Source organism: Myotis nattereri (assembly GCF_964212035.1).
Source record: "Myotis nattereri genome assembly, chromosome: 7".
In the NCBI taxonomy this organism is placed as follows: domain Eukaryota; kingdom Metazoa; phylum Chordata; class Mammalia; order Chiroptera; family Vespertilionidae; genus Myotis; species Myotis nattereri.
The window spans coordinates 10,965,175-10,972,096 of record NC_138082.1 but is presented as its reverse complement, the minus strand read 5'-3'; positions in this window follow the sequence as shown (position 1 = coordinate 10,972,096).

The following is a 6,922-nucleotide window of genomic DNA, read 5'->3' as shown; positions in this document are numbered from 1 at the left end:
AGAATCTTCGGATACAGAAATTAAACTAAACTAAAAAAACAAACAAAAGACCCCCACACCAAACAAACAAGTGAAAAACAACAAAAACAAAACAGAAATTAAATTAGGATGGAAATACAAACTTTAAAATATTAACTCAGGAGTATTGAAAGCAGTGCATTGTTGGAGGCGGTCAATGGGGGAAGAAAAAAAGGGGACATATGTAATACTTTCATTTTTAAAAAAAGTAGTGCACTCATGTGTTTAAAACATCCTATATAATAAAATCCCAGCAACCATAATGACCAGAACGACCGCTCGACCAGTCACTATGAGGTGCACTGACCACCTCTTAGTCCCTTTCCCCGGCCAGCAGGCTCCCACCACCCAGTGGCAAACAGGGACCTGAGGGTGGATGGGAGGGGATGCGGGTGGCACCAAGCCAAGAACCCTGCCCTGCCTATCGCCCCTCATACAGAGGGCAACCCACAGCGGTGGTGGGGCTGGCGAGTAGGTGGGAATGGCTGACTTCTTGGTCCCTCCCCGCAGCCCACAGGCTCAGATAGCTTGATGGCAAACTGTGAACCCGGGTGGGTGGCGGTGGGAGGCGGGGCCGGCTGCCAGCAGCTGGGGAAGATGGTCCTGATCGCAGGCTGCACCTAGGGACCATATCCACGCACGAATTTCGTGCACCGGGCTTCTAGTACAATGTATAAGTTGTTTAAATGGGCAAAGAAAAGCTATGGGACAGTATGGGAAGAAAAATGTTTGTTGGTCCAGATGGGTCATATCGATAAGCCCAACATAAAATATCTTCTTCTACCTTTTATGTGCCATTTAAAAGGAGACTAAAAATCTCAATAAAAACTGTCCTTGGCATTTAAAGTGAAGTTGTGGTTCTTCTCTCGGTGTAAAAATAAACCGTTCAGTGCCCAAAGTGTAAGCACCGAAGGCCTATATTGATACAGGTCTGCGTGGAGTGAACAGGTAAGATTTTGAAGGGCATTGTTTTTACATTAAAGAAAGTTGTTTCCTTTTTCCCATTTCAAAGTAATACCCCACAGTCTGCAAAACACTGGAACATAGAAAAAGAAGTTCTCCACAGCCCCGTCATCCAGGCCTAACCACTGTTAACATCACACATTACTCTGTATTGCCTTTGAGCTCATATGGGATTTAAATGATGATCCAGATGATTTTTTTTATTGTTTTCCCCATCTAACATGGGCATACCAAGTTACTGAGATTGAAGAAATTACTTTTGTAAGGCTTTTCCTGGAAAAGTAAATAAGAATAAAAAACACCACCAAAAATGTCACCGAAGTCCCTTTCTGCCTCTCTAAAAGATGAGCCCCCACATTAAAGAGACGGTTTCTATTGAAATTTTACAGCTACAGCAACATTAAAACCCGGAGAGCTGGAGGGCCCGTGCCACTGACCTGCTTGCTCAGGAACCGGTGTCTCCCCAGCTGGCTTTCCCTCGCCCTCTGCACCGCGCTGCCAGCTACTGAAGGAGAAGCCACGGAGAACAAACAGGGCAGCAGTCCAGTAGCCCATCGTCTGCAGTGAAACAGAAACACCTCTGTTTACCACTGTCACTGTCACAGGAGAACGCCACGGCATACGGCTCTGTGGTCAAGTTTGAGTTCTATAGCCAGTCTTGGTTCAAGGGCAGACTCTGACATTTCCCAGATGCATTGCCATGGATAAGTCACTGATTCTAATTCCAATTCTATTATCTAAGGCAGTAAGAACAGCAGTACCTGGCTTCAGAAGGTTATTATAAAGGTTATGCTAAACAGTTACATATAAAGTGTCTCATTAAATGATCAGTAAGGGTTACCTAATTTTATGATGATTTCTGCTCAACAGCCTTGACTATCTTACGCGTGACAAGCTAAAATGAGTTCTATGGGACCATTTTCTATGGCCAAAAGCTTCCGGCTTTCCTAAGGAATGACTAAACGAACCTGATAGATGAAGGAGAGAAGTGTGTGCTTCTGGTTTTGTACATTTAGCTGTTTTCATGGTCTCTACCTGTTTCACTGACAGCGCTAGCAGCGGTATTTCCTTCACCGCATAACCAGGAAAGCTGAGTTTCAAAGAGGTGACTTCTCTATCCAATGCCCCATGACCAGTAAGCTGAGAGCCAGAACTAGTCCCCAAACTGTGGCCCTAAGTCCAGGGCTTGTCTGCATCTCCTTGGTATCATCCCAATAATCTGAAAAATAAGTGCTTAATACCTGGAATTGGGATGAATGCTTATACTATTGGTTTTTAAGCATCTGAGCCTCCATAACAGTCTAAACATGTGCGGCAGGACTAATCCATGCTGGTGTATACCCCTGGCCGGGGGTCCAGCCTGCAACGGAAGTACATACCCTGGACTGGAATCAAACCCAGGACCCTTCAGTCCGAGGGACTATGCTCCAACCACTGAGCAAAACTGGCTAGGATGACAGTTATTACTTTTGAAAAGAAATAACTGATGATATAATTACTGGATAATACTTAGTCTCTTGACAAAATACTCCAAATAAAATATAAAACAAGAATTGCAAAGGCCCTGGCCAGATGGCTCAGCGGCTTGGAGCGTTGTCCCATACACCGAAAGGTTTCAGGTTTGATCATGGTCAGGGCACATACCGAGGTTGCGGGTTTGAAACCCAGTCAGGGCCAATGCAGGAGGCAACAATCAATGTTTCTCTCTAAAATCAATAAAAATATATCCTCAGGTGAGGATTTAAAAAAAAAGAATTGCAAAAATACATTCATATAAAATTATTTATCTGGATTGATATTATAAAAAGGATGGCAAGTGAAAGTCCCATTTTATTTAAATTACTAGAAGCCTGGTGCACAAAATTTGTGCATGGGGGTTGATGTCCCTCAGCCCGGCCTGCACCCTCTCCAATCTGGGAAACCTCGGAGGATGTCAGACTGTCCTGTGGGATCAGGCCTAAATCAGCAGTCTGACATCTCTCTCACAATCCAGGACCACTGGCTCCTAACCTTGCACCTGCCTGCCTGCCTGATCGCCCCTAACCGCCTCTGCCCTCCTGATGGCCCACAACTGCCCTCCTCTGCCAGCCTGATGACCCCTAACTGCCTTCCCCTCCTGGCCTTATGGCTTCCAACTGCCCTGCCCTGTTGGCCTATTGCCCCTAACCGCCTTTGCCTCGGCCCCCACCACCATGGCTTTGTCCGGAAGGAACTCAGACGTCCGGAAAATGGCCGGTCACCCAGTCTAATTAGCATATTACCCTTTTATTAGTATAGATGCTGTTAACTATGATTGCCCTTTCTGTTCAAAGAAAGGACACACTAATCTGGCTGGGAGTCTTATGCCTCCAGTACCACCCTTGGAATGCAGTCCATCCTCATTCAAGAACTGCCCATTCTCTTGCTGCCATGGCCCCAAGGTCAGCTTTAGTTCCGCCTCAGCTGGCCTGTGCAGGTTTCTGACATCACAAGCAGGCCACCTGCTTCCCATCCCATCCGAGTTAATACCAATGCTGACAACTGGATGTTTAATGGATGTGATGCTGGGCGGGACTTTGCAAATTTCTCCGCCCTGCTGAGTTCTGCAAGCACCCAAGTACTGCCTACCATTCTGCTACTTAGAAACCTCTGGCTTCTTTGTGTGTTTTTTTTGTTTTTTCCTTTCCCTTCCCGCTTTGCCTCAGGTGGGGAAGATAATGGTTTGTTAACCACAAGCAGTCTTGGAACTGACTGGCCTTTGTTTTAAACTCCCCTGGATTGCAACCTTTACAAATTTTACACTTTTAAATTAATCTTAGAATCTTAAAATTTTAACCACAGCACAGAAAATCATAAATTAGGGAAGAGCAAATTAAAGTCTTTACTTTACAGACATAAAGACAGAAATCTTAACTAGCTAAGAATTTCTGGTGGACCAACACCCTGCCAGGGAGAGCAGGATGAATCCCCAAGAATAAGGATTCTTGGCAGCTGCTGGGACTTTCCTGCAATCTGTCATGGGTTCAGGCCCACCACACACAACTGAGCTTCCCCCAAGGCAGGTTTTGCCCCATCTTTAAACAAATTAAACAAAAAAACCATTCATAAAACACCAACATACACTCTCATACAGGCACGCACAACACTAAAAGTTTACACTAAGAGCAATGTCTCTATCCCTGGTTCGGGAACTTGCCTCCCCAGAACCTCAGCATTCTACCAATGGACTATTTTGGGGGAATGTATTCCCTAGGCCTAGAATTTCTGTTTCCTATCCTTGGCAGGACCCTTGTGACTATGTACTCAAGCCCTCATGTTGGAGGTTTCTCATACTCCCTGAGATCTGCTTTGTCCCTCTCTGGATGCTTCCCTCGCAGGAGAACAAAACCACAGATCAGAAATCTGCACTCGCTTTATGTCCAAGACACATTCCAGTCACATATTCCTGACCTCCGAGGGTACCCAATCACCAAAGTAGTACTCAGTCCAATTTCCCACCTTGGCTCATGCATGAGGTTACCTGATTGCCACGGGTCTTGCTTGGGCCCTTCCTGCATTGCTGTCTGACTCTCGATCCCAAGCTCATAGTTGGCCCAGGGGTAATGGCTGTCACTCCTCGCCGAGGCCGCTGCAACTTGGCAACAGGGTGCACCTCCTCAGGAGAGAGGTCTAATTTCTCTGTGGCAATAGACGGTATCCTGGATGAGCCCCCAAATTATTAGTAATAAGGCAAGCCCCCCAAGTCAGGGGTTCTGGTAGAACACAAAACATACTCGGGAGCTATGCAGCAAGGCAAACATCTTTACATCTACATAGAAGGGTGAGCACACATGGCCTGGAAGTATGCATACACCGAGCAGGCTGTCGGCTCGGGATTTATAATCCCTGATGCATGTGACCTATCCCTTGCTCAGGTGCACAGTCTTTCGCAATAGGCTAATTCAAAGGGAGGAGTTGGCCTTTGCTGTTTCAAGATGGCAGCCCCCAGGGGAGCTCAAGCCGTGCAGCCAACATGGCGGCTGCCAAGTCACACAGTTCAAAATGGCAGCTGTCCTTTGACAGAAAAGAAGGCTTGTTTATTCCCAAAAGACCTAACACCCTGAGCAAATCACTGGAGCCAGGATTCTGCATGGGCAACATCAGTTAAGGGTTGGGACTTTGCTTCAAGAAGGCTTGTTTTGTCTAGTCTATACATGATAACAAAAACCCCACACACTAAAGTGTATAGTCTTTAGTTTATGTCCTTCCTTCTTAAGTAGAAAAAATCTCCTTGAATAAAGTGATTGCCTTGTAGACCACTAAATATTCATGAGTGCTGCAAGGTGCTTATATCCAGGCAGGTGCTCAGTGACTCTGGGTAAATGAATATATAACAATGCAAGTCAAACAGAGAAGATTTTTCTTTATGTTTCCAGGTTCCTGTGGTCTCTGTGATGGCTACTGGTTCTTCCCTAAGGATAATGGAGTAGTCGTTTATACTGTTACACAGGGCAGTCATAGGAGATCCTGAAAATCAAATAAAGCAGCCAATGAGATGTCAGAGATATGATACAGTGGGGTGGGGCTTAGACAGAAGAGAGTATTTGAAGAGTATTTAAATTTGGCAAGAAAAGGACAGAGTGACAGGAAAGCACAGGGACAACAGAACATCAGGTAGGAATTGGAAAAGCCTCTTGGTTTTATGCTTTCATTGTCTGAATGAAAAGAAAATGTCCCCAGAGGTAAACTGACTTTTCAATGCTACATAAGACTTAGTCCATAGAGGCTGAATTAGAGAAAGATGAGCAGAATGAAGGCTGGTAACAAGGGGAGAAGTTGAAAGTCAGAAGTAGAGGGGAAATGAGAGGCTGAATCAGTGCCTACAGTTTAGGGAAGGAGCACTGGCTTTTTATTTTTGTTTTTTTTGGTGGTGGTTTGTTGGTAGAAGAAGGAAGTCAGAATAGAGGTATTGTGAAGTAGTTTTATTTAAAACAGAAGCTAAAGACCAACTTTCCTGAAGAAGAAATAACATCTGTAAAGGAAATGCTGTTTCTGAAAATTCCATTGCTAGCTGTTCTCCTCGCAACTGGTGACAATGAAGATGGTAAGAACTCTGGCCACTGCTCTGCTGGGTGCAAAAGTGTGTGTGTGTGTGTGTGTGTGTGTGTGTGTGTGTGTGTGTGTGTGTTTCTGTGTGGTGTGGTATCCTCAGAACATACCTGGAGAGGAGAATGTCCTCTCAGCGTAGTTCTGAGTATCCCGTACTCTAGGACCCTGTGCCCTTCTGAAGGTTGTTTGTAAAGCCTGGGGCCCAGCGCAGCTGAATGTCTGCTGAGGTAGCCATGACTTCCCTAATCTCCACATTCTGAGTGTTTTCTTCCTGGCGCCTTTCTTCATTCTCTCTCCTTCCCTATGCCTTTTCTTCTCCTCATTTTATCTCTTCTTTTGCCACAGCCTTCCAGGAGGAGATCTCCTTCAAAATGATCTATAGCTCTTCCTTCTACAACTATTCCTGGGTGAAAAATTGGCACTCTGCTTGGTTGGATGACTTGCAGACTCATGGCTGGGACACCAACTCTGGCAGAATTATTTTCCTGCATCCTTGGTCAAAGGGCAACTTGAGAAAGGAAGAGATAAAAGAACTGGAAGAATTCTTCCATGGGTTCTCTATTATAATGCCTCAAGTAATTCACAGACATGTCAGTCAATGGAAGTTTAAATGTAAGTTCAATTCCCAAAATGGGGAGGTGCAATGTGCTGGGTGAGGGATGTGTGTCTCAATATGTTCCTTATTCCAATTTTCCCCACAGTTGATCTCTTCTGCATTCTCTGTCTGTACAGTTATTGTAACCTATAGCATTTCATTCACCTTGGGTTATTATAATCACAACTCTTTCACACTACGTGCTTCCTTATTCTCTTGCTCTCACCATTTATGTCACATTCTTTCAACCATTTGTTCACTTCAATTTCCAAAAAAAGT